This window comes from Pseudophryne corroboree, chromosome 4 (genome assembly GCF_028390025.1).
Source record: "Pseudophryne corroboree isolate aPseCor3 chromosome 4, aPseCor3.hap2, whole genome shotgun sequence".
Classification (NCBI taxonomy): Eukaryota; Metazoa; Chordata; class Amphibia; order Anura; family Myobatrachidae; genus Pseudophryne; species Pseudophryne corroboree.
In genome coordinates this window covers 680,368,429-680,388,487 of record NC_086447.1, presented here as the reverse complement: position 1 = coordinate 680,388,487, position 20,059 = coordinate 680,368,429, and the positions used below count along the sequence as shown (strand labels likewise).

The 20,059-nt window shown below is 44.9% G+C and overlaps 1 protein-coding gene across 14 annotated transcripts in view; it reads right to left on the bottom strand.

The window, feature by feature from the left end:
- SYNE1 (spectrin repeat containing nuclear envelope protein 1) overlaps positions 1-20,059 on the bottom strand; it is a 965,679-nt gene that overhangs the window by 729,089 nt on the left and 216,531 nt on the right. The window lies entirely within an intron of this gene.

Sequence of the window (20,059 nt, the reverse complement as noted above, 5' to 3'; positions counted from 1 at the left end):
TAGATGGGTATTCTAGAGGTACAGTATGAGTGAGGTGTGGATTAGGGTGAAGGGGGAACAGTCTTAGGGTGAGGTGAGTAGGGGGATTGAAGCGTGGGTACAAAGCCACATGGTATTATACGGTTTACAAGGAACCTGAGAGTGAGGCATAGTTGTAAGGAAACCACAGTTCCTATATTTAATGAAAATGAACAAGTACTGTATATTGTCACAGAGATTTGTGATATATTCCATATTGGCTATGATACGGTTAATTACCTCACAAATCATAGAAGAATGCTTTTTCTTCCAGATGTTGTACTTTACAAATATAATATGTGTGGGACAAGTTTGTCTGCTGACTTATTAATCTGCGGTGTGTGAGCGCGGAAGTGCATGTTGGTAATATGACTGGTAAACCCGATGACAGTCTCATCTAGGGATTTTATATTATACCTACAAAAGAGTATTCTTAGGGCAGGACCCCTAGATGTGTTCAAAATGACTTAATTTACCACATTCCCTCCCTACTTTCCCTCCAGCACAATTTGCACATGACAAGGTACATTTTGTTAAGGTGCTCGGGAACCAGGCACTGTACCATTTATTAAGAAATTTGTAGGAATTTTCCTAAATAACAATTCTATTGGAACATTAAGAGACTTTGGGGAGGATCCTATCCCAAGTTACCTCCTCCAGGGGTTCCCAGATATCTGCTTCCCTGGCCATCATATGAGCATTTGGGTCTCGTGGTAGCTAAAACCCTACAGTTTAGATACTGAAGCCAATTCAGTCACTTGAGTAGGACAGACTGAGATTTAGTAGCAAACATACAAAATAAAGTACCGTAATATAACTGATAAATGGAAACAGAGCTGACACTCACTGAAGCTGGGACCACATTTTCTAACCGTATATACATTATGTGTGGGAGTCAATATTAGACATAGATTGTTCAGGTTCCTTATTAGTTTTATTTTCCTTTTAATGACTTTACTGTTGGCTGTAATCTACATACCTTTTAAACTTGCATTACAAATTAGTAGAGCTGTTAGTACAAGTACAGCTTAATGAAGTTTTACAAGAAGATTAATTAAAACTCCTAAATGGCATAAAAGAAATGTTTTCGGGTCCTTACTCACAGGTTATACACAGTATCCCTTTTATAGAGCCAAAACATAGAACAGCAAAAATCACAACTTTAAACTTCATGACAACATCCAACTAGGAAATGCTGCGCACCAGCAACTGAAAAACTCGAAATAAATATATAGTCTAATATAATATTTAAAAAAAAAAATCTTTTTGGTGTTGATCTATAAATAATAATGTCTCCAGGATATATTTGTCATTGTGACATGGCATAATAAATTGGGTTTAAGTGCATAATCTTTCACTTACTATTGAGCATAGGTCACAATAGTTTCCAATGGACTGTGCCAGTATCAAGTTAAACAAATGAGAAAGTAAAAACAAAACTCTTCCGTTTTAATGTTTGTTTTGACAATGAGTTTCAGTACTTCCTTTCCTCTTCCAACACTGACTGGAACATGGAAATGACATAGCAATTTATATGGGCTTAAAAAGACATCAACTATATTTTACTCAGCATTTCAATGGATAGAGAAAATCTGAGTACATTGCTTGGATATATGCTACGTATATTTAAAGCTGACATAATAACTGTACATGTATACCTAATGTGCTTGCATATGAACCTGATATATGTGCTCTCCCTACTGCCGGGTCACACAACTACAACCCGTCCTTCCCGGTTATCCTTTAAAGTACTGGATATATTACAGTGTCACATGGATAATAAATAAATGCAGATCTTCAAAGTTAACTATCTGCTCATCACCCAGACCCCTGCGTGGGCAGCGTTTTGGGGATGTGATTGTTGTTGTGTTATCCGGCTGCCCTCTTTTAATTTTGAACTGCGCTGCATCTTCTGCGTTGCAACTGCCACTGCATACGACTCTGAATGGCCCATAGCTGATCAGAGCTGCATATGCTCTGTTACAGAACATGCAGAGTGTGAAGAATTGCACAATCTGTATGTTTAATGTACTTGTTTGTAACTCAATGTGTGCATATTGTACTAAATATTTAGCAAATATATTTTTTTACTGAAGAAATTTTTATTAGAGAATTTTTTACATTACAGGACATACATAACGTTATGTAAACAAAAATAAAGCAATGATACTGTAGCTGCATGTCCGATAATCATTCTATGTATTTGTAAAGTAGTATTAATACTTAAATTAAGATCTTAAGAGTTGGAAGTAAAGAAGAAGTGCGGAAAATGAGTAAGAGAAGAGATAGGTAAAGAGTATAGTGCAAAATAGGGGGGATGTTGACCATCGGTCGTTCAGGGACCCTGTAGGAGGGCTGCGCATATTTCTTTGTATTTTGGTTAAACAGTATGTAAACTTAAATATAAAAGTAAATAAAATAAAAATTGGGAAAAATGGGTTATGCATCATCTATTGCCCGCCAAGGCGTTCCGGGGGGTAGAGCCAGATGAGTAATACTCTAACCACGGTAACCATTTCAGTAGAGGAGATTGGGGAGCTAGAGAATATTTAATGCTCATAGTTTCCATTTCACAATTGTGCTGTATTGACGTTACAATTTTGGATAAGCGTGGGGGGTCTGATCTTTTCCAATACTGCGCAATTGCGGCCCTGGCAGCTATGAGAATATGGCCTATCACATAAGAGTATTCAGGGGGTATATGAGGAGGAAAGTACTGTAGAAAGACAATTTCGGGGCGGAGGGGGAGGGTAACCTTTGTGATCTTTTCAATTAGCCCAAAGATCTCTATCCACAATGGTCTGATAACTGGGCATGTCCAAAATATGTGGGTTAGAGTGCCCTCTGATCCACATTGCCTCCAACAAAATTTAGAGGAATCTGGCCAGATCCTATGGAGTCTATCAGGAGTATGATATAGACCATGTATCAGTTTGAACATCATTTCAGTGTGGTTGATGCACCTAGACATTTTAAAGATGTTCATAAAAATATTTTCCCAATCTTGGTCAGTCAGAGAGATATTAAACTCCGCCTCCCACCGTGTTTGAACATGTAGTTTCTTGTCATTGAGTGGGGAGAGGAGTGTAACATACCACCGAGATATACTACCTTTGTGCTGTATGGAGGAAAGGTTACTTAAAATATATGGGGGTGGGGTTGGTGGGATGAGAGGGTTTGGCATATTTGCCCCAATCCAATGTCTGATACGTAAGTACTTGTAAAAATCCTTTGTTGGTATCAGATATTGGGTTTGTAGTTGTTGAAAGGTTTTCAGCTCTGATTTATCATACAAATCTTTGATCTGTCTAACCCCTAACTCCTGCCAGTTCCGTATTGGTAGGTCTGGGAGTATTTTGGAAATTGCTAAAATGGATAAGTGCGTAGAGGGAAGCGGGCAGTCGTCCAGGTTGTTAACTAGTCTGTCCCAGACCTTAAGAGAGTTAGCTATACTCCTTATAAGTTTGGTAGACGGGGGTCTATGAGATGGTTTGACCCAGATTAAATCTGGGAGAGGGAATCCTGTGCACATATTACTTTCTATATTCACCCATGGTTTTATGGGGTCAGTCTGGAGCCAGTCCTTTATCTGATCAAGTAAACATGCATGCTGATATAGCTCAAGGTTAGGAAATGCAAGACCCCCCTTTTTTTTGGATCTAAAGAGACGGTTTCTAGCTATCCTGGGTTTTTTGCCCTTCCATATAAAAGTAGACATGACAGCATAAAATTTGTTAAGGAGAGTAAGCGGTACTAAGTAAGGTATGGCTCTAAAGAGGTAAAGGATTTTAGGGAGGAGCATCATTTTAATTGATGAAAGGCGCCCCAGCCATGAGATTTCGTAGTTCGTCCACTGTTTGGTGAGGGTACGGAATTGGGCCAAGAGAGGAAGGTAGTTACACTCCACCGTAGGATGAGAACTGGAAGGAATCTTAATCCCAAGGTATTGGATGGAAGAGTCCTGCCAGGCGTAGGGATATGTAGATTGTAGAGATTGGAGTGGGATTGGTTCAATATCAAATGCCAATGCCTCTGTTTTAGCCGTATTCAGTTTATAGTAGGAGATTTTGGAGTAGTCTTGCAAGATATCGTGAATAGCTGGGAGGGAAATTTCAGGTTTAGTTACGAACAACAAGACGTCATCTGCAAACAGGCAAATCTTGTGTTGTGTGGGACCTATGTAGACTCCGCTAACTAGGGTGGACGCTCTAATTTTCTCTGCTAGGGGTTCTATGGCTAAAATGAAAATTAATGGTGACAGTGGGCATCCCTGGCGAGTGCCGTTGGTGATGGGGAAAGTATCGGATAGGAACCCGTTACTAAAAACGTGTGCTGAGGGGTACATATATAGGCGTAGGACGTTCTGTAAGAATTGTCCCGTGAACCCAAACCTGGCAAGAACTTCTGACATGTATGCCCAGTGAATCCTGTCGAAAGCTTTCTCCGCATCTAGTGAAAGCAACAATAAGGGCTCCCTCGACATGGAGCGGGCCTCTAGAAGGGAGAAGACTCTCCTGGTATTGTCAGAGGCTTGGCGTCCTATAGTGAAGCCCGCTTGATCTTGTTGAACCAATGCGGGAATCAGCGGGTTCAGTCTATTTGCAAGTAGTTTGGCATACATCTTTATATCTGTGTTCAAAAGTGCTATGGGTCTATAGTTTGCGCAGATGGATGGGTTCTTGCCTGGTTTGAGAATCGTTATCACCCGTGCTTCCAACATTTCTCTAGGAAAAGGGTTAGAGGAAGCATCATTGTACAGATTAAGGAGGAGTGGGGAGAGTGAGTCTTGAAATGTGATGTAAAAGAGATTAATGAACCCGTCCGGCCCAGGGGCTTTGTCTTTTTTAAGGGCTTTCAGGGAAGACTGAATTTCTCTCTCAGTCCAGGGTGTACAAAGTGTGGAGGCATCCTCGGGGGAAATGGAAGGTAGGTTAATGGAGTCTAGAAAAGACCGTATAAGCTGCAAGGAAGGTTGCGGGGTTAGTGGGTCCTGTTTGAGGTTATATAGCTTCCTATAATAGGAGGCAAATTGGTTTGCAATGTCTTTAGGGTTCAGTGACGGCGGTCCGTCTGAGTTTGTCAAGTATTTAATTCTATTGATAATATTTTTCCCTCTGAGTTTCCGCGCCAATAATTTACTCGCCCTATTGCCTAATGTATAGTATTTCTGCTTTAGGTTAGAGAGAGCTCTTTGTACGTGTAAGAAGTAAAGACTGTTTAGTTTCTTCTTTGCTTCAGTTAGAGACGTTAGGGTGACATCATCGGTAGGGGATTGTTTATGTTTGGTTTCTAGCGTCGTCACCTCCAGCTCATATGCCAACTGGACTTCCCGGTCTCGACGTGCTATATGAGCTGAAGCATGGATAGCTGCACCTCGCAGGACTGCTTTAAGAGCACACCAATGATTGGAGATGGAGGTATCTGCGGGACTGTTTGTGGCTAAATAGGAAGACAAGGCCTCTCGTAATATAGAGACTCCGTCCTCATCTTTCAAAATGTAGTCCCGTAGTCTCCAGGGGCGTGGTGCTGGGGTATGTGTTTTGTATGACCAAGTCCAAAGTAATGGCGCGTGGTCTGACCATGATATCGGCAGTATTTTGACATTGGGAATTGATTGTAATGTCCATTTATCCGTCAGGAGCAAATCGATCCTAGAATAGGATCTGTGCACTGCCGAATAAAATGTATAGTCTCTGGCCCCTATGTTCCTGATTCTCCAAGTATCATATAGGTCAAATTCGGCTAGTAGGTGTGAAAAGGAGGAAGCCAGTGCTTTGGCTGCGTTAGCGGACTGTTTGTCGAGTTTCGAGGATTTATCAAGATTGGGGTCAGGGGCTAGGTTAAAGTCACCCATCAGGAAAACCGCTCCCTTCTTGACACTGTATAGCTTTTGAAAGAAGGATTTCAGGAATCTGGGTTGGTTAGAATTAGGGGCATATAGGGAGACCAACGTTACATGTTTGGTTCGTAACTTCCCCACTAGAATCAGGTATCTACCATTTCCATCTACCCATTTATTTTCCAATTGGAAAGAGCACGATTTATGGAAGAGGATAGCGACACCGTTCCTCTTGAACGGCCCGCAAGAGGTATAGTGAACCGGGTAGTTGGTATTGGAGAACTGAGGGGGGGAGTGTAGTGGGAAGTGGGATTCTTGTATAGCTACTATATCTGCTTTTTGATCTGTAAAGTATTTTAGGGCCAGACGCCTCTTATTAGGTGAATTAAGCCCCTTAACATTAAGACTTAGAAAGGTGGCCATGAGGGAGGGTATGAGGGGGTGATATATAGCATGGCTAAAAGCGTCAGTGACTCATGCATCCATTTTTCATGCATATCGGCACAGTCCTGTAAGATTAAAATATAGTCAACATCAGAAGAGAAAAGAATATGGGGGTAGAGGACAGAACAAGAGAAAAAACATGGAAAAAAAACAGAAATGGCATCCATAAAGGAGCCAGATATCCCGTCACAAGGGTATCGTGACGGACAGGTGTGGGTGGGTGGCATACCAGCCAACTTTTCCCACCGTCGCCTCCAAACCAGAACATGTTTAACATATAATCATCAATCACAATACTGGATATGGTAAATAAAAGAAAAAAAACTAAACAAGTGTAGGTCATCCTAGGATTATAGGAAATGGCGTTTGCTGTCTATTTAAAGCATAGACAGGTCTACTTCTATCTAAGTTTAAACAAAAACATCGAAACATCCGACTCAAAGTATTGGCTATAGTATAATGAAATATAGCTACTAATGAGCCTGCATGGGAAAAAACAAAACCTGAGTAGTAATTATCATATGGTTGTTATATGGGTATTCCCAAGTGTTTCTCAGCCCGGGGCTAGTGTCCAGTCTTGGGCAATCCGTTTCGGTGATGTAGCTGGGGGGACAGGCTGCATGTCGAGAGGAATGTCCCATTTTTCCAGAGTTTTAGCTCCCTCCTCTGGTGTGTTGATGACGGTGGTTATGCCATTACGTAGCACGATCAGTTTAGTGGGGAAACCCCACTTATATTGAACCGTAGCTTTACGTAAAGCTGATGTAATGTTGAAGAATGATCGCCTTTTGGCCATGGTCGCTGGAGACAGGTCCTGGAAAAGTTGGAGAGAGCCCAGGCAAGTCGCCGTAGTTGAAGCGGGCAGTGCTGCTCGTAGAATCTTTTCCTTAGTGTGAAAAAAATGAACCCTGAGAAGTGTGTCCCGGGAGGCCTGAGCTGGTGCTTGTCTAGACTTCGGGAGTCTATGAATCCTGTCAATCAGGAGGTCAGGTAGTGGGACGTCAGGTATCAATTTGTGGAAAAGATCTGTGGCGTATCCATATAAGTCAGCATTTTGAACATCATCAGGAATGCCTCTTATCTTTATATTATTCCTACGTGAGCGGTCCTCCAAATCTGTAGTTTTGTCTCGGATGATAGCGACCTCGTCTAGGAGAGCGTCATGTGCAGAAATCAGGTCATTATGTGATGTTACTAGCTCCTCCATCTTGTGTTCGATATGATCTGTCCTGTCACCGATTTCAGAAATATCAGCGCGGAGGGCTTGTATATTGGATCTAAGCTCAGATGTAATGTCTGACTTGAAAGAGGCTAGCAGGGAGTGGATTGATCGTAGCGTGACCGGGCCATCTAAGGAGTCCATCTCAGCTTGTGCGGCATGGGCCGTGTTGCTTAATATTAATGAAGTTGCTTGAGATGTTTGAGCCAAATTCGGCGAGGAAAGTGTTGTATGAGTCTTCTTCTTACCGGAGGAGGAGGACCCAAAGAAATTCACTTGTGAAGCAGATTTAGACCCCTTCGATTTCTTTGGAGGCATGTCGAGATGTCCCTGGAGGGATTAGTAGATCATATAGGTAAAGAGAGGATGACCGTGGTGAGTGGTTATTCAGGCAGGAAGCGACGGCGGGGCAGTCATGTTGTTAGAAGGGCATCATCTTCATAGGGGAGTTCGCACCCTATATATTGTATTGGTTAGCGGCGGGTGTATGCCTGCGTGCTCCTGTAAAATCAAGCGATATGCACTTGAGAGTCGAGCAGGGCCATAGGGCGTTTACTTCTTTCCTGGTCCCGTGATTCCTGGTTCCCAGCCCGGGCCAGCCGGCGGTCAGGGTCTTCCGTGAAGAGGTTCAGGGATAACCAGGGAGACTCTGTGTATTTTGTGTGCTGCTGATATTCACCCTCTGGGGGAGGGAGGCTGTGGCTGCAACTCTGGGTGTCAGGTGGCGATATCCACAGCCACCCGGTATTTCCAGGGGGTTCAGTGCAGGTAAAGGCTGGTGGATAACTTAATAAAATGTGCCCAGTATTAGGGTGATTTCACCTTGGCCTGCCGAATTCTCGTTCCGGTCCCGGAACTCGTGACTGGGCCTCCTCAAAACTTTAATCCCCGGTCTGTGCGTGTGGGGAGCCGAGGCCTTGCCAATTGGGCCTGCGTCGTGGGCTGTAGTATCTGGGTGCTAGCGGGTGGCAGTGCGAGAGGTGCCTCGGGCGCCGCAGGGCCGCCGGATAGCGAGGGGCTAGCAAACTATTCAAAGCTTACCAGCCGTCGCCTCCGTCCGGACCGCGGGTACCCAGGGCCTCCGTCTCCGTCTTCACTTCACTGACGTGCAGGTCTGAGGGGTTGCCGTCTCCGTGTCCCGTCTGTGTCTCCTTCGTGTCCCGCTGTCTCCCGCTCCAGGTAGATACAGTATCTGCCTTCTAGCTCCCTGGTGTGGGCAAAACACTCGGCCGAGTGTCGGATCTGGGAGGGGGGGATTACTACTCCAGTCCCCGGCTTCACAGAGAGGGGTAGGCCGCAACCTGCAGTGACCCTTAAAAGGGTCCCCCGGCTCCGCAGTCGCTACCCCTCGATGAGGTGGGTCCAGGCAGGGCTACAGTGTGATAAGAGGCCGGTGTTATGGCTAAATAAGCGGCTTTAGAGGTCTCTATAGGAAGGGTTTTCAGGAGCTCTTGTAAAACCCTTCTGCTCAGTTTGCTGGCCAGGCCACACCCAGCAAATATATTTTTGGTGATTTTATTTTACTTGTGAATCAACTGAAGAGGCAAAAATGCAAATAGTCAATAAGAAGCAGCAAAGGAGCATTGTAATGGTCATTATCATCACTATTGCATTTCTTGGACCTCAAGTACCTGAAACATACTGTCCACATATTTTAGGATGCATCCACAGTTAATTTTATCTCTCTTACATGATCACATCCTTAAGGCCCCCATCCACTAGTCAGATTTGGCCAGTTTTCTTCAGATTTCGATGCATCTGACCGTCATATCTGAAGAAAAGTGTCACATTGGATGGCTCTTCAGATCCAATGCTCACTCCCGTGTCAGATATGTCTGAACTACAGATCTCTGAGGCCGCCCCAACTATTTATCTGAATCTGAAGAAAACAGGTGCACATCGGATTGTTTTTTTTACTTCAGAAGTACCTGATCAGATTCATCTGAAGCGTCACTTGACTGGCATCTCCCTGACCACTCCCACCCACCAAGAGGGGGAACAGCGGCAGCAGCATCAGATCAATCGCATGTAGCATGTGTGCATCAGATAGATCTGATGCGATCTGGCACATGATATATTGCATCAGATATATCTGAAGTGAATGTAATGAAAATTAAAGCCAGGGTCTGATCCGATTCCCGGGACGCTCTCGGGAGAGTTCAAGAGAAATCTGATGCTATCTCAGCTTATGCTTTTTCTGGCATTGCCTGCAGTGTTTTACCCCTCTAGGCAAAGCAACAATCCCATAAAAGAAATAAAAAAAAATGTATTTGTATTTATTTATTACAAATTGTTATGATAGGCTATATGAATGTTGTCAATTACAATTTTCCCTTGTTTTTTGTCCACTTCAAGCTGCTATTTTGTGCTTATTTATACTGTAATTCTAAAATTCAATGGCAGCCACAGTCACATAGCACATGAGCAGAGAGGGTTTGGAACTAGAGATGAGCGGGTTCGGTTTCTCTGAATCCGAACCCGCCCGAACTTCATGTTTTTTTTCACGGGTCCGAGCGACTCGGATCTTCCCGCCTTGCTCGGTTAACCCGAGCGCGCCCGAACGTCATCATGACGCTGTCGGATTCTCGCGAGGCTCGGATTCTATTGCGAGACTCGGATTCTATATAAGGAGCCGCGCGTCGCCGCCATTTTCACACGTGCATTGAGATTGATAGGGAGAGGACGTGGCTGGCGTCCTCTCCATTTAGATTAGGGTTGAGAGAGAGAGAGAGAGATTGACCTGAGGCTGTGATACTGTAGAAGAGAGTGCAGAGTTTAGTGACTGACGACCACAGTGACCACCAGACAGTGCAGTTGTTTGTTTTATTTAATATATCCGTTCTCTGCCTGAAAAAAACGATACACACAGTGACTCAGTCACATACCATATCTGTGTGCACTGCTCAGCCCAGTGTGCTGCATCAATGTATATATATATCTGACTGTGCTCAGCTCACACAGCTTATAATTGTGGGGGAGACTGGGGAGCACTGCAGTGCCAGTTATAGGTTATAGCAGGAGCCAGGAGTACATAATATTATATTAAAATTAAACAGTGCACACTTTTGCTGCAGGAGTGCCACTGCCAGTGTGACTAGTGACCAGTGACCTGACCACCAGTATATATAATATTAGTAGTATACTATCTCTTTATCAACCAGTCTATATTAGCAGCAGACACAGTACAGTGCGGTAGTTCACGGCTGTGGCTACCTCTGTGTCGGCACTCTGCAGCCCGTCCATAATTGTATATACCACCTAACCGTGGTTTTTTTTTCTTTCTTTATACATACATACTAGTTACGAGTATACTATCTCTTTATCAACCAGTCTATATTAGCAGCAGACACAGTACAGTGCGGTAGTTCACGGCTGTGGCTACCTCTGTGTCGGCACTCGGCAGCCCGTCCATAATTGTATATACCACCTAACCGTGGTTTTTTTTTCTTTCTTTATACATACATACTAGTTACGAGTATACTATCTCTTTATCAACCAGTCTATATATTAGCAGCAGACACAGTACAGTGCGGTAGTTCACGGCTGTGGCTACCTCTGTGTCGGCACTCGGCAGCCCGTCCATAATTGTATATACCACCTAACCGTGGTTTTTTTTTCTTTCTTTATACATACATACTAGTTACGAGTATACTATCTCTTTATCAACCAGTCTATATATTAGCAGCAGACACAGTACAGTGCGGTAGTTCACGGCTGTGGCTACCTCTGTGTCGGCACTCGGCAGCCCGTCCATAATTGTATATACCACCTAACCGTGGTTTTTTTTTCTTTCTTTATACATACATACTAGTTACGAGTATACTATCTCTTTATCAACCAGTCTATATTAGCAGCAGACACAGTACAGTGCGGTAGTTCACGGCTGTGGCTACCTCTGTGTCGGCACTCGGCAGCCCGTCCATAATTGTATATACCACCTAACCGTGGTTTTTTTTTTCTTTCTTTATACATACATACTAGTTACGAGTATACTATCTCTTTATCAACCAGTCTATATATTAGCAGCAGACACAGTACAGTGCGGTAGTTCACGGCTGTGGCTACCTCTGTGTCGGCACTCGGCAGCCCGTCCATAATTGTATATACCACCTAACCGTGGTTTTTTTTTCTTTCTTTATAGTCATACTAGTTACGAGTATACTATCTCTTTATCAACCAGTCTATATTAGCAGCAGACACAGTACAGTGCGGTAGTTCACGGCTGTGGCTACCTCTGTGTCGGCACTCGGCAGCCCGTCCATAATTGTATATACCACCTAACCGTGGTTTTTTTTTCTTTCTTTATAGTCATACTAGTTACGAGTATACTATCTCTTTATCAACCAGTCTATATTAGCAGCAGACACAGTACAGTGCGGTAGTTCACGGCTGTGGCTACCTCTGTGTCGGCACTCGGCAGCCCGTCCATAATTGTATATACCACCTAACCGTGGTTTTTTTTTCTTTCTTTATAGTCATACTAGTTACGAGTATACTATCTCTTTATCAACCAGTCTATATTAGCAGCAGACACAGTACAGTGCGGTAGTTCACGGCTGTGGCTACCTCTGTGTCGGCACTCGGCAGCCCGTCCATAATTGTATATACCACCTAACCGTGGTTTTTTTTTTCTTTCTTTATACATACATACTAGTTACGAGTATACTATCTCTTTATCAACCAGTCTATATATTAGCAGCAGACACAGTACAGTGCGGTAGTTCACGGCTGTGGCTACCTCTGTGTCGGCACTCGGCAGCCCGTCCATAATTGTATATACCACCTAACCGTGGTTTTTTTTTCTTTCTTTATAGTCATACTAGTTACGAGTATACTATCTCTTTATCAACCAGTCTATATTAGCAGCAGACACAGTACAGTGCGGTAGTTCACGGCTGTGGCTACCTCTGTGTCGGCACTCGGCAGCCCGTCCATAATTGTATATACCACCTAACCGTGGTTTTTTTTTCTTTCTTTATAGTCATACTAGTTACGAGTATACTATCTCTTTATCAACCAGTCTATATTAGCAGCAGACACAGTACAGTGCGGTAGTTCACGGCTGTGGCTACCTCTGTGTCGGCACTCGGCAGCCCGTCCATAATTGTATATACCACCTAACCGTGGTTTTTTTTTCTTTCTTTATAGTCATACTAGTTACGAGTATACTATCTCTTTATCAACCAGTCTATATTAGCAGCAGACACAGTACAGTGCGGTAGTTCACGGCTGTGGCTACCTCTGTGTCGGCACTCGGCAGCCCGTCCATAATTGTATATACCACCTAACCGTGGTTTTTTTTTTCTTTCTTTATACATACATACTAGTTACGAGTATACTATCTCTTTATCAACCAGTCTATATATTAGCAGCAGACACAGTACAGTGCGGTAGTTCACGGCTGTGGCTACCTCTGTGTCGGCACTCGGCAGCCCGTCCATAATTGTATATACCACCTAACCGTGGTTTTTTTTTCTTTCTTTATAGTCATACTAGTTACGAGTATACTATCTCTTTATCAACCAGTCTATATTAGCAGCAGACACAGTACAGTGCGGTAGTTCACGGCTGTGGCTACCTCTGTGTCGGCACTCGGCAGCCCGTCCATAATTGTATATACCACCTAACCGTGTTTTTTTTTTCTTTCTTTATAGTCATACTAGTTACGAGTATACTATCTCTTTATCAACCAGTCTATATTAGCAGCAGACACAGTACAGTGCGGTAGTTCACGGCTGTGGCTACCTCTGTGTCGGCACTCGGCAGCCCGTCCATAATTGTATATACCACCTAACCGTGGTTTTTTTTTCTTTCTTTATAGTCATACTAGTTACGAGTATACTATCTCTTTATCAACCAGTCTATATTAGCAGCAGACACAGTACAGTGCGGTAGTTCACGGCTGTGGCTACCTCTGTGTCGGCACTCGGCAGCCCGTCTATAATTGTATATACCACCTAACCGTGGTTTTTTTTTCTTTCTTTATACATACATACTAGTTACGAGTATACTATCTCTTTATCAACCAGTCTATATATTAGCAGCAGACACAGTACAGTGCGGTAGTTCACGGCTGTGGCTACCTCTGTGTCGGCACTCGGCAGCCCGTCCATAATTGTATATACCACCTAACCGTGGTTTTTTTTTCTTTCTTTATAGTCATACTAGTTACGAGTATACTATCTCTTTATCAACCAGTCTATATTAGCAGCAGACACAGTACAGTGCGGTAGTTCACGGCTGTGGCTACCTCTGTGTCGGCACTCGGCAGCCCGTCCATAATTGTATATACCACCTAACCGTGGTTTTTTTTTCTTTCTTTATAGTCATACTAGTTACGAGTATACTATCTCTTTATCAACCAGTCTATATTAGCAGCAGACACAGTACAGTGCGGTAGTTCACGGCTGTGGCTACCTCTGTGTCGGCACTCGGCAGCCCGTCCATAATTGTATATACCACCTAACCGTGGGTTTTTTTTCTTTCTTTATACATACATACTAGTTACGAGTATACTATCTCTTTATCAACCAGTCTATATTAGCAGCAGACACAGTACAGTGCGGTAGTTCACGGCTGTGGCTACCTCTGTGTCGGCACTCGGCAGCCCGTCCATAATTGTATATACCACCTAACCGTGTTTTTTTTTTCTTTCTTTATACATACATACTAGTTACGAGTATACTATCTCTTTATCAACCAGTCTATATATTAGCAGCAGACACAGTACAGTGCGGTAGTTCACGGCTGTGGCTACCTCTGTGTCGGCACTCGGCAGCCCGTCCATAATTGTATATACCACCTAACCGTGGTTTTTTTTTCTTTCTTTATACATACATACTACTACGACATCTCTTTATCAACCAGTCTATATTAGCAGCAGACACAGTACAGTACGGTAGTTCACGGCTGTGGCTACCTCTGTGTCTGCACTCGGCAGGCAGTCCGTCCATAATTGTATACCACCTAACCGTGTTTTTTTTTTCTTTCTTCTTTATACATACATAGTTACATAGACATCTCTTTATCAACCAGTCTATATTAGCAGCAGACACAGTACAGTACGGTAGTTCACGGCTGTGGCTACCTCTGTGTCTGCACTCGGCAGGCAGTCCATAATTGTATACTAGTATCCATCTCCATTGTTTACCTGAGGTGCCTTTTAGTTGTGCCTATTAAAATATGGAGAACAAAAATGTTGAGGTTCCAAAATTAGGGAAAGATCAAGATCCACTTCCACCTTGTGCTGAAGCTGCTGCCACTAGTCATGGCCGAGACGATGAAATGCCAGCAACGTCGTCTGCCAAGGCCGATGCCCAATGTCATAGTACAGAGCATGTCAAATCCAAAACACCAAATATCAGAAAAAAAAGGACTCCAAAACCTAAAATAAAATTGTCGTCGGAGAAGCGTAAACTTGCCAATATGCCATTTACGACACGGAGTGGCAAGGAACGGCTGAGGCCCTGGCCTATGTTCATGGCTAGTGGTTCAGCTTCACATGAGGATGGAAGCACTCAGCCTCTCGCTAGAAAAATGAAAAGACTCAAGCTGGCAAAAGCAGCACAGCAAAGAACTGTGCATTCTTCGAAATCCCAAATCCACAAGGAGAGTCCAATTGTGTCGGTTGCGATGCCTGACCTTCCCAACACTGGACGTGAAGAGCATGCGCCTTCCACCATTTGCACGCCCCCTGCAAGTGCTGGAAGGAGCACCCGCAGTCCAGTTCCTGATAGTCAGATTGAAGATGTCAGTGTTGAAGTACACCAGAATGAGGAGGATATGGGTGTTGCTGGCGCTGGGGAGGAAATTGACCAGGAGGATTCTGATGGTGAGGTGGTTTGTTTAAGTCAGGCACCCGGGGAGACACCTGTTGTCCGTGGGAGGAATATGGCCGTTGACATGCCAGGTGAAAATACCAAAAAAATCAGCTCTTCGGTGTGGAGGTATTTCACCAGAAATGCGGACAACAGGTGTCAAGCCGTGTGTTCCCTTTGTCAAGCTGTAATAAGTAGGGGTAAGGACGTTAACCACCTCGGAACATCCTCCCTTATACGTCACCTGCAGCGCATTCATAATAAGTCAGTGACAAGTTCAAAAACTTTGGGTGACAGCGGAAGCAGTCCACTGACCAGTAAATCCCTTCCTCTTGTAACCAAGCTCACGCAAACCACCCCACCAACTCCCTCAGTGTCAATTTCCTCCTTCCCCAGGAATGCCAATAGTCCTGCAGGCCATGTCACTGGCAATTCTGACGATTCCTCTCCTGCCTGGGATTCCTCCGATGCATCCTTGCGTGTAACGCCTACTGCTGCTGGCGCTGCTGTTGTTGCTGCTGGGAGTCGATGGTCATCCCAGAGGGGAAGTCGAAAGCCCACTTGTACTACTTCCAGTAAGCAATTGACTGTTCAACAGTCCTTTGCGAGGAAGATGAAATATCACAGCAGTCATCCTGCTGCAAAGCGGATAACTGAGGCCTTGACAACTATGTTGGTGTTAGACGTGCGTCCGGTATCCGCCGTTAGTTCACAGGGAACTAGACAATTTATTGAGGCAGTGTGCCCCCGTTACCAAATACCATCTAGGTTCCACTTCTCTAGGCAGGCGATACCGAGAATGTACACGGACGTCAGAAAAAGACTCACCAGTGTCCTAAAAAATGCAGTTGTACCCAATGTCCACTTAACCACGGACATGTGGACAAGTGGAGCAGGGCAGGGTCAGGACTATATGACTGTGACAGCCCACTGGGTAGATGTATGGACTCCCGCCGCAAGAACAGCAGCGGCGGCACCAGTAGCAGCATCTCGCAAACGCCAACTCTTTCCTAGGCAGGCTACGCTTTGTATCACCGCTTTCCAGAATACGCACACAGCTGAAAACCTCTTACGGCAACTGAGGAAGATCATCGCGGAATGGCTTACCCCAATTGGACTCTCCTGTGGATTTGTGGCATCGGACAACGCCAGCAATATTGTGTGTGCATTAAATATGGGCAAATTCCAGCACGTCCCATGTTTTGCACATACCTTGAATTTGGTGGTGCAGAATTTTTTAAAAAACGACAGGGGCGTGCAAGAGATGCTGTCGGTGGCCAGAAGAATTGCGGGACACTTTCGGCGTACAGGCACCACGTACAGAAGACTGGAGCACCACCAAAAACTACTGAACCTGCCCTGCCATCATCTGAAGCAAGAAGTGGTAACGAGGTGGAATTCAACCCTCTATATGCTTCAGAGGTTGGAGGAGCAGCAAAAGGCCATTCAAGCCTATACAATTGAGCACGATATAGTAGGTGGAATGCACCTGTCTCAGGCGCAGTGGAGAATGATTTCAACGTTGTGCAAGGTTCTGATGCCCTTTGAACTTGCCACACGTGAAGTCAGTTCAGACACTGCCAGCCTGAGTCAGGTCATTCCCCTCATCAGGCTTTTGCAGAAGAAGCTGGAGACATTGAAGGAGGAGCTAACACGGAGCGATTCCGCTAGGCATGTGGGACTTGTGGATGGAGCCCTTAATTCGCTTAACAAGGATTCACGGGTGGTCAATCTGTTGAAATCAGAGCACTACATTTTGGCCACCGTGCTCGATCCTAGATTTAAAGCCTACCTTGGATCTCTCTTTCCGGCAGACACAAGTCTGCTGGGGTTGAAAGACCTGCTGGTGACAAAATTGTCAAGTCAAGCGGAACGCGACCTGTCAACATCTCCTCCTTCACATTCTCCCGCAACTGGGGGTGCGAGGAAAAGGCTCAGAATTCCGAGCCCACCCGCTGGTGGTGATGCAGGGCAGTCTGGAGCGACTGCTGATGTTGACATCTGGTCCGGACTGAAGGACCTGACAACGATTACGGACATGTCGTCTACTGTCACTGCATATGATTCTCTCAACATTGATAGAATGGTGGAGGATTATATGAGTGACCGCATCCAAGTAGGCACGTCACACAGTCCGTACTTATACTGGCAGGAAAAAGAGGCAATTTGGAGGCCCTTGCACAAACTGGCTTTATTCTACCTAAGTTGCCCTCCCACAAGTGTGTACTCCGAAAGAGTGTTTAGTGCCGCCGCTCACCTTGTCAGCAATCGGCGTACGAGGTTACATCCAGAAAATGTGGAGAAGATGATGTTCATTAAAATGAATTATAATCAATTCCTCCGCGGAGACATTGACCAGCAGCAATTGCCTCCACAAAGTACACAGGGAGCTGAGATGGTGGATTCCAGTGGGGACGAATTGATAATCTGTGAGGAGGGGGATGTACACGGTGATATATCGGAGGGTGATGATGAGGTGGACATCTTGCCTCTGTAGAGCCAGTTTGTGCAAGGAGAGATTAATTGCTTCTTTTTTGGGGGGGGTCCAAACCAACCCGTCATATCAGTCACAGTCGTGTGGCAGACCCTGTCACTGAAATGATGGGTTGGTTAAAGTGTGCATGTCCTGTTTTGTTTATACAACATAAGGGTGGGTGGGAGGGCCCAAGGACAATTCCATCTTGCACCTCTTTTTTCTTTTCTTTTTCTTTGCATCATGTGCTGATTGGGGAGGGTTTTTTGGAAGGGACATCCTGCGTGACACTGCAGTGCCACTCCTAAATGGGCCCGGTGTTTGTGTCGGCCACTAGGGTCGCTAATCTTACTCACACAGTCAGCTACCTCATTGCGCCTCTTTTTTTCTTTGCGTCATGTGCTGTTTGGGGAGGGTTTTTTGGAAGGGACATCCTGCGTGACACTGCAGTGCCACTCCTAGATGGGCCCGGTGTTTGTGTCGGCCACTAGGGTCGCTAATCTTACTCACACAGCTACCTCATTGCGCCTCTTTTTTTCTTTGCGTCATGTGCTGTTTGGGGAGGGTTTTTTGGAAGGGACATCCTGCGTGACACTGCAGTGCCACTCCTAGATGGGCCCGGTGTTTGTGTCGGCCACTAGGGTCGCTAATCTTACTCACACAGCTACCTCATTGCGCCTCTTTTTTTCTTTGCGTCATGTGCTGTTTGGGGAGGGTTTTTTGGAAGGGCCATCCTGCGTGACACTGCAGTGCCACTCCTAGATGGGCCCGGTGTTTGTGTCGGCCACTAGGGTCGCTAATCTTACTCACACAGCTACCTCATTGCGCCTCTTTTTTTCTTTGCGTCATGTGCTGTTTGGGGAGGGTTTTTTGGAAGGGACATCCTGCGTGACACTGCAGTGCCACTCCTAGATGGGCCCGGTGTTTGTGTCGGCCACTAGGGTCGCTTATCTTACTCACACAGCGACCTCGGTGCAAATTTTAGGACTAAAAATAATATTGTGAGGTGTGAGGTATTCAGAATAGACTGAAAATGAGTGTAAATTATGGTTTTTGAGGTTAATACTACTTTGGGATCAAAATGACCCCCAAATTCTATGATTTAAGCTGTTTTTTAGTGTTTTTTGAAAAAAACACCCGAATCCAAAACACACCCGAATCCGACAAAAAAAATTCGGTGAGGTTTTGCCAAAACGCGTTCGAACCCAAAACACAGCCGCGGAACCGAACCCAAAACCAAAACACAAAACCCGAAAAATTTCAGGCGCTCATCTCTATTTGGAACACCCCTCTGTATTCTGTCTGCAACGTGACATACTGGCTGTAACTAGAGTTGTGCAAGTGGTCCTGTTGCACAGAGTACAGGGTTCCTGGGGGTGGCATCGTCACTATTCCACAGTCCCTGCACCTGTCTAAGAGAGTGCCTGATACTGCACCCTACAGCCAGAATCGCTGGTGCAGTGCTGCCCTAGGCATCCTTTGGATCCTTCACACATGCAGACTGCAGCCTGCCAAGCTCCCACAAAGCATCGTGAGGAGGGCTGTTCTTCCTGACGGCTGGCGACCTCGCCCCTTATTATGGCATCATGCCCTGTTATGCTGCTCTCCTCCATCATTCCCCGCTACCATCATATAACATGCTAAGAGCTGTGACCTGTAGATATTTACTGTGTCTGTCTTGCAGTCATTTTTATAAAAAGATTATAACTTGGGATAGTTAAGAAAAATTAGAAACATGCTTAAAAAGGTGCTTAGCTTGCTATTTAAAGAAAATAACAATTCTTCTATGTGGATTACAGTATTTACATCCAATGGCAAAGAATGTGCATGTGTACCCTTATATTGGCAAGACCCCGGTTTAAATGCATTATGACTTGATGGTTACAATCAGTAAATGAACCTAATTGGGTTTAACCTTAGCTATCCAAATGGGATCCAGTCAGGATCATGGCTTTCGGAATCCCAATGGAGGTTAGGTTTAGGTTGCGGGAGTAGTTTTAGGCACCCTAAGGGAAGGTTAGAGCTATGCTGTGGGGAAAGGGGAGGTTAGGGTTAGGCTGCGGAAAGGGAGGGTTACGATTAGGCACCTTAAGGGAGGGTTGGGGTTAGGCTGATGGGGAGAGAGAGTTAGGTTTAGGCTGAAATAAGGGGGGGGGGGGATAGGGTTACGCACCACCAGGGATCATCAAGATTAGGCTGCAGGGGGGAGGGGTTTCGGTCAGGCTCCAAGAAAGGAGGGTTAGAGGTAG